This window comes from Macrosteles quadrilineatus, unplaced genomic scaffold (assembly GCF_028750875.1).
Source record: "Macrosteles quadrilineatus isolate MER2022 unplaced genomic scaffold, UCM_ALF_1.0 Scaffold_9__3_contigs__length_116548681, whole genome shotgun sequence".
NCBI lineage: Eukaryota > Metazoa > Arthropoda > Insecta > Hemiptera > Cicadellidae > Macrosteles > Macrosteles quadrilineatus.
In genome coordinates this window covers 111,206,707-111,216,191 of record NW_026542602.1, presented here as the reverse complement: position 1 = coordinate 111,216,191, position 9,485 = coordinate 111,206,707, and positions in this window count along the sequence as shown.

Here is a 9,485-nt window from a genome sequence, read left to right as displayed (position 1 = left end):
ACTTTAATTACTACTGAACTAGCTCAATTACCAAAAATAGAGAATACATGGAAGTACATTCTGCGAGTTATTATATTCATTAACAAATGTTTAAGCGAATTTCTCATTTAGGGAATAAGCTATTGCCGTAGGTCTCATAGTCAGACCTAAACCCGGGACAGGATACTTTTTTAGTATTCATGAACCCAGTTCACCACCCATTCAATTCATAGTACAAGTCCAATAGCACGAAAACACGAGCAAATATTATCCAATTTTCAAGAAATTTGGCGCAAACGTGTAAACTAACATTTATTTGAACGAGTTCGCGAACCAGCATCATCGGACTATGGGGCTTTTTATAGGAAGGAGCCTTTAGATGTAAAAAATTAATGTTACCCAATTTTGACCTAAAAACATAGTTTTGCAATTTCCTTCTAAATAATTCTGTAGATGATATAAAATATGAATGTTAAAAATATCAATGTCAAGACTTAAAAAGACAATTAATTATTAAGTAATAGACTTGATAATATGTATTTGACAAAATGGACAATGACAATATTCTTTTAACCATAATAAAATATAAGAACATATGTTGTATCAATTAATCAGAAAAACCAATGCAAAAAATTACAATAATGAAGTATATAAGTCAAATCATAACGTAGAAAAAAAAACCGTTAATTTAGAATACATATACTGTAATAATTTTAAGGGAATAATTAAACTGTTGTGGTTTGCACGTCTACGAATATATTTTTATCAAATTTAGCAAATGTGTTTATTTTATACTAAGCTAATCAAATGTGAAAGTTCTCATTAAACATAATTTAATTTGTATATGGCATAATTTGACAATTACAAAGAAATATTTTAGTGAAAATCTGCTAATAGAAATTCGCAGTGTCTGCAGGTTTGCTGCAGCGGGGGTATTTTATATGAATGATCGGTTACACCTGGTCCATGTGGATAGGATGAACTTAAGCACCCAAAAGTCAATGTGAAACCCTATTTCTATTGAAAGTTTGAATTGTTTGTGGCCAACTCGAAGTTCAAATATTACAGAATAGTTTGGTGTAAATTGATCACAGCTGCCCTTTGAAATGTGACTGCGGTTCGCTGCTAGAAAGCACGTTGGATACAGTTAGGGATGAAGCTTCCCCAAAGTGTGCTATAATCCACACGGTCACTCACCCCACTCTACTAGACTGCTTGGGGCCGAGGACTTATATTAAATTTATCGTAATCTCTTCTTCATTTAGAAACCCGTCAGGATACTTTCCTTTATCCTCACGTGTGAAAGGCGACTCAAATAAACCTCTTGTACTTATCTTGTTGTGTTATAGGATCCAAACATTTTCAAACGACTTCATTTTGCCAGCATTATTAGTAGTTTACGCAACGATTGCGTAATGATAGTGTTAACGACACGAGTAGAAAATTTTAAGTAAGAGCCTTGGCGAGTGCCTTAAAAACTTCCACGAATGTCGTTAACACTATTTACGCGAATTGCGCACACTACTTTACCTACGACATTGTTTTATTACTAAAAATCACTAATCATAACTTTTAAGAGAGGTTATGTTTTCGTTTATAACCTCTCATTGCCAATGCAGTGATGCAACGAAACATTGTAGTACACACTAATTGCACCACTCAAAAATTAAATTGTTCTGAACAGCTGATTAGTTAAAGTTCGAATCATTACAATTTTACTTCTTTTCTCTCAATCCTTGAACCTCATTGGTCCGTTACCCGTGTTGGTATGAAAAAAACTACGCTGTTGTTATGATAAACTTTTCAATTCTAAGAACTGAACTCAAACGGCTACTTTAAAAACCGGTCGTAGGTATCTTCTTTTCGAATAAAACATTCAATCGTCAGTTTTATCGAGTTGAAAATATCTGTGCAATCTTGAGAATCGAATAAATCAATTCAAATTTAAAATACAAGAAGTCATCAAACATTTCACATTTGAAATTGATTAGAAACGTAGACCAAATATTCTCAAGAATAAAATACTCTAATTTGAGTATTTTCCGAAACGACCCTGTCCAAGAAACCTTGAAGAGTGAGCGAATGTCCATGTCCCTTCCTTTCAAACTGCAACAGTATCCTTATTCTCCATAAGGTAACATGGGACCAATTTTCTTTTTATTTCTCCGTAATCATTTGGCGTACAACAACGCTCATGTTTAGTAAATTATTTGCTTTTAAAACGCTTTAACAAGCATTAGAAAGAAATTGCAAAACTTTATGTATTGTCAAAAATGAGGAATACCAATTTTTACCCCATAAAATCCCATTAAAACCCATTCTTATAATGCAATCTATGCAGGTTCGTGAGCTCGTTCGAATAAACGTAGGTTTATACGTTTGTACTAAACTCCATCAAAATCGTACCACATTCGTGCGCATACCATCATAACCACCTTTAGAATTTTCAACAGAATCCTTGTTTTTTTTTTTGTGTAGCCAGATATCCAGTTCGACCGATAGTAAATTTGAAAACATTTCCTCCAGGTAATATTCTTGGTTTGTTAAGAACACAACCTCGTAAAGGTTTCTCCATAATTATCGGCCTTTTTAAGTGTTCTGAGATGTTTAATTCGCTCGGAAACCAACGTGTGATTTATTCTGTCTGCAGAATCTCGATCAGATGAATCATCACAGAGCCGCATGTTCTAGTGTAGAGGGACCCGAAATAAATAACAAAGCTGGTCTATTTTCGAAACATAGAATCTTTTGTTTTCGGCTGAACAACGTAACCGTCTGAGTTAGTGGTCCTTGTCGCCAGTAGACAACTTTAATGATCAAAAAGTCGCGTTGACTGTGAAAATAGTTGGGAAATAATAAAATGACGTATTTCACTATTTAAACTTAAATTTTTATCGTAAATAGACAATAAGTCGTATTGATGGCAAAATCTAGGAGTGTTCAACTTATAACAGTGAGAAAAGAAATACAGTAAGCCTATAGAACCTTCTATTAGGCCGAGTGCATCCCGACTACAATTAATTGTTGATGCACACTTACTAGTACAACATATCTCTTAACTGTAACTCCAAACCCCTGAGATATTAACCGTAAAAACGAATAAGAAGCGATTTCAGTCGTACCAGAATGGGTTTCCTGCTTGAGTGACTCAAATTTCTGCGTCCTAGTGAGGCGCTAGTATGACTGATGGAGTCTCCGCGCCAGAATCGCTATTTTTGGCGCCCCAATAATAATTAATCATCATATTTTTGCCACCAGTTCGTGGAAATGACTATCCTGGCCGGATGGACCGTCTCGGCAGTGTCAATATGATCACATTCTCATCATGGAATTACGACGGGGTGAGATCATCATAATTTCGCTGTCATCATAATAATCACGCCCACCGTGGTATAATGATAATGATTCAGTCATATCATCAATCATAGTGTGAATTCCATAAGCACCTAAATACGAAAATATTTTATTTTTGGGATTGAGACTTATATCTGGAATAGTTTTTTTTTTTTTTTTTAACAGTATTGGTATTTATGTTCAAACATATTACTTCAACATTTTCTAGCATAATCAACACCGAGTCTGAAGCCACCCTGCATATTAATCGAATTCATTGTTTTATTGAAGGGGTATTCAAACAGGTTAACAAGAGGAAATGTTTAACTTGGACACGAAGACATTGACGTTACGCGCAAGTTCTAAAGTTTGTTGGTATGAGAAATAGCAAATACTTAATGTTTTTTATACGAAATATTGAAAGCCAGCCAACATATGAACCACCGGTAGCTTATTGTTTATAAGGATAACATAGGACGTAACAAACTACGTTTAGAAATTTTAATACATCGGTAACCAATATGTTCAGAACCATGTAGCGTCCATAGCACGGTCTTATGGATATCTTAATATCTCCTGAATATTTGAGAAAGGTGGATCAAATTCAATATATTTTATAGACAAAGAAAAGGCCAAAACTTTTTATTTTTTTACCAATCCCTTCTTCTCACGTCGGATACAGCGGGTTTGCCAATCCGTTCTCTAGAGCTGGGTATGGTGCACACTCAACAATCAGGTAGCCGGGTACAATCCTGATAAAACCCAGCAGTTTTTTTGTGATTCAAAACTGGGCAACAGATTGGACATTGGACAACAGCTGATCTTAGCCAGTGTTAAGTGCATTCATAGCGGTTTGAGATTGAGTGTCGGACGACCTACACTTTTTCCATATTCAGTTATTAATTAATAAAGAAACCTCAAATGTCCTGTGTTTTCCAACTACAAATTATTAGACTTGATGTATCTTATTTATAATATTAAGAACCTAACATTTTTTTAATTACAGTATTGGTTTCCCATGATTATCCGCTCCTTTCAACAAATAATAAGTGATTTTTAACATGACAACACAATATGAAGCATTAGACCACAATGGTATTTTTGTGCACTTTATAGCACTTGTTGCCACACTAACTCACCAGAAGCCTGGGCAATTGTTTATTGGTATTTAGAAGCCATAAAATAGCCATAACTCACGATTGTTTGTACTGACAATGATTGAGTGTGCTGTGGTTAACATCGTTTATCTAGTTATTTCAGAATAAAAGTGTTTTATGGTGTTTGTAGGTACTGTCATGTCCTGTTTCCCGCTGAGCGCACTTGTATAGGTTAAGGACCACGTATCCTTAAAGGTCATTCGGACTATTGTTTGATTTCAACAGGATAAATTTGGGCTTAAAAGGAAAGATCAATGATACAGATTTTCATTAGGTTGATATTACTTACTCACACGTAAGTGGGTATTATTAGTTCAACGACTTTTATTTTATGGTTAAAATTATTAAAAATTATTCTACGTCATTTAGTGGAGAGAGACCTAAAAAACCAAAATTTCTCCTCGTCTAACAAACTGACTTTAGCCTCCATACAATCAAGTCATACTTAAATAGCTCAAAATCTAAGGCAATTAGGTGGATTCGAACCCAACCATTAGCATAGTACCTCGCCCAACCCTTCATAAAATCTTATATTTTATTAATCTTATATTTTATTTATTTTATTATTAAATGGTTATTCTAGCTACTAACACCTGGTACTTTATACAGGGTGTCACAAAAAAGTGTGATGGACTATACAGGGCCTAATTCTACATGCAAAAATAAGTCAAAAATGAAGAATAAATTTTTTTGGATTTCGGCTTAGTTTAGCCGTAATCCGCCATTTTGTTTTTTGGGGAAAATATTTATTATTTCAAAATCCCTTTGAAATATTTTTACGAAACTTGGCAAAATTGTTTACACTATAGTAAGTAACATTTATAAAAAAATTATTATTTTAACTTTCCAAATTAAAAAATGGCGACCGTTTGAATTTTTTAATGCCAAATTTCATGAAAACCGGTACCTAAATCATGTACTTAATACGTTATATAAATTATTTCATTACATTTAATACATTTTAATATTAATAATTTGAGTCTAAATTACTAAAATAAACACAGCTTCTTTATTTATGAACCGATTTTATTCATTTTTGTTTTGACGGATTTGTCATAATAAATACTAAAACTTTTGTGTCTTACAAAATTTTGATTTAGGTACCGGTTTTCATGAAATTTGCCATTAAAAATTCAAACGGCCGCCATTTTTTAATTTGGAAAGTTAAAATAATATTTTTTTTTATAAATGTTACTTACTATAGTGTAAACAATTTTGCCAAGTTTCGTAAAAATATTTCAAAGGGATTTTGAAATAATAAATATTTTCCCCAAAAAACGAAATGGCGGATTACGGCTAAACTAAGCCGAAATCCAAAAAGTTTTATTCTTCATTTTTTACTTATTTTTGCATGTGGAATTAGGTCCTGTATAGCCCATCACACTTTTTTGTGACACCCTGTATAAACCTTGTTTTTATACTTTTCATCTTGTATTGTGTATTCCAGCAGATAATGTAATGTGTATTATAAACTATCTATTCTTGTGTATAGCATAACAACCGACTCTTTATATCAAGAATGAGTTGCTCATAATCTATTACATTCTTGGTAAGCCATTGAAGCATCGACATCACATGTCTCAATATCAGTAAATTGATATTCTAAACCAACCAGCAACGAGATCTATGAATTTCACACCTAACATTCTTTTACATGAAGTTAGTAACTTACAGTGCTATCGTGATTTCAGAACATTGTTTTGACAATCATAGTTCCCATGAAACATTACAGGCCTGTCCTGTACTTTTATTTGAACATATTAAAGCTTGAAATATCTTCACTTTGGAGCATTTCTCTCGCCATCAACATTGCAGAGATTACCCTACACAACACAATAGAAGAATCCTAATTGATCTACAAAGCTTGTGGATCCAAGTTGTTTTCTCCGTCTTGTAAACTCAATTCGCGATCTCAGATGGAGTGCGGCGCGGCGGCGCCGGCCTGGGGCGCCAGTTCCGCCACAATCGCGATTCCAATTTTTACAACCATCTATATTTAGCTGTATATCGGTGGCCCAATTGCCTCATGTTGTTATGGTTCTTTTACGAGTTGAGGATCTGGCAGCATCCATCAACGTGCGGTTCTTAGGCACATGAACGATATCAGCACGGTAACGGCACAGCACGATATCAGCACAGTAGGCCTACCGGCGTAGCACTATATCAGCACTCTAACGGTACAGTGCTGATATAGTACTGAGGTGCGTGAACGATCTCAGCACGGTACCGGCACGACATGATCACAGCACGGTACCGACACGGCATGATCTCAGCACGGTACCGGCACGGCATGATCTCAGCACGGTACCGACACACCATGATCTCAGCACGGTACCGGTACGGCATGATCTCAGCACGGTACAGGCACGGCATGATCTCAGCACGGTACCGGCACAGCATGATCTCAGCACGGTACCGGCACGGCATGATCTCAGCACGGTACCGGCACAGCATGATCTCAGCACGGTACCGGCACGGCATGATCTCAGCACGGTACCGGCATGGCATGATCTCAGCACGGTACCGGCACAGCACGATATCAGCACAGTAGGCCTACCGGCGTAGCACTATATCAGCACTCTAACGGTACAGTGCTGATATAGTACTGAGGTGCGTGAACGATCTCAGCACGGTACCGGCACGACATGATCACAGCACGGTACCGACACGGCATGATCTCAGCACGGTACCGGCACGGCATGATCTCAGCACGGTACCGACACACCATGATCTCAGCACGGTACCGGTACGGCATGATCTCAGCACGGTACCGGCACGGCATGATCTCAGCACGGTACCGGCACAGCATGATCTCAGCACGGTACCGGCACGGCATGATCTCAGCACGGTACCGGCATGGCATGATCTCAGCACGGTACCGGCACAGCATGATCTTAGCACCTGTACCGGCACGGCGCAGCAATCGATGTATATATACATCGATGGGCGCAGCTACGGTAAAGGGGGCTATAGAAACGTCATAATTTGGGTTTGTGGTGTAGAATCGGAAAATCGGCGTCATTACATGTTTCCGAATAGAAACGACAACTGTATGGTACGACTAAGTTATCGGTAAAGCACCATCGCTACATTCATACGGTATCGGACCGGCAAACGCACGATACCGGGCCGGCAACTGTACGGTATCGGACCGGCGCACGACGACAGAAACTTGGCACATCACCAACGTGAGGTACATGTGCTCTCTTGTTTACTCTCGACTGGAATGCGTGAAGTAAATCGGTCCACAAATAGTGCCAATTACGCTGTGTAAAGAATGCTAAAATGAATTTATAATTTAAAATTCACTTGTGAAATCTTTCTTTGATTTAAGTGTATGATTCCATGGACATTTAAAACTTAAGTTTGTTCTTTGATTTAAAGTGTTTCTGCTGCCGTAGGAATTTAAAACCGAGGTTATTGATGATGCTTTAAATTACAGTGCATGCATATCGACCGGCAGTTTTGTGTTCCCTTTACTTGAGCTACAATTTTCCATTTCCCATTATTTTCCATTTTCCATGTTGACGATTCATTGTCGCCATGGATTCAGCAGATTTCCTTATGTCATGTATTTTTCATCGTTTTTGGTTTACTATAGACAATAATGTTACTGTTTCTTCTAACTCGAGGTTTTCCTTAAATTAAGTACTTACACCTCAAAATATGAAAAGAGCTTAAATCAGTAACCAGTTTTAAATCAAGACGATGATTGCAGTATTATTTTAAGTAGACCAAAGAAAGCCTTAGGTTTTGACAACGATTTTACCCTTTCGATTTGCATTTAAATGAAAGTCTTAACATCCTATTATTGATACATACAACGATAAATAAAATGTATTTTTTCAACTATTTTATTCGAGGTTGAAACATTTGCATTCCAATTCTACTGTCTTGGGTTTTTATTTCTTGATTCCTTGAATAAGTAAGTGTAGAATGGGGTGGAGTTGGATCAGTGTAGCCTTGTTACTGATATATATCAGCTGACCAATTATTTAGCCACGACCATTAATTAAAAGTCAATGGTCGAGGGAAGCTGAGTCCATCAAAGTATTTTTCTCAGGGTTGAACCAGCGATTTTTAGATTATCAAAAGAGAACTAATACTCTCTAATTCTTCACTCAGCTAAGTAGCATTACTTTGACGTGTTTTATTTGCATTTAAACACACATATAAAAACTCCCTATAAGATAACTTAATGTAACGTCATAGTTCATTGCCAGATACCTCTATAGAACACCTAGTGATCGTTGCAGGTCGCAGGCACAGGACATTCCTGTGGCCGGGATGACCCTCGTGTCCTCGCATCCTTATGAGCCAGTGGGGCTAAGCCCCCGGCCAGCCACGCCGACACGGTCGTTGGAATACTGCCTTTTAGACACTAGGCCATAAATAACTCTGTTAAGGTGTGAAAACCATACAATTATACCGAGACTTTGACTTATTCAGCCTGCAGAAACAGGACCTGTTGAACAGTTGCCATGAAATCGAACAGATGAATTAGACTTGTAAATGTGTAGCGATAGAGGAGATTTATTGGCGCGGGAAGAAATTCTATAAAAACTGTTTCGTAATCATCATGAAATATTTCTTTAACTAATTTAGCATAATGTTCACGTGAGGAATGGGAAAAACTACGAACAAAGCAAAACAAGTTTTACACTGTGGATGGATCAGAATATTTTTTACTGAAACTAAATCAGAAAAAAAGGTTTGACGTGGAGAATGGGACATTCTGTTTCAGCTCAGTGGACAAGAGGAATTTTTATACTCAATGTAAACATTACAACCAACACAGGGTAAATCAAGCAGGCTAAGGCTAAAACATTACAGACTATACACATGTTGGACGAACTTGTTACTTTACGTTTTGGTGTAAGGTATGTAGTAAGTTAGCTTAAATAAAAAAATAATAGTTTACTTTAACAGTTCCAAAAACTATATCACACCAAAAGGACATCTGTACGTTCCACTAAAGATTCATTCAAAATTGATAGAAACCTAAACGAAACACAC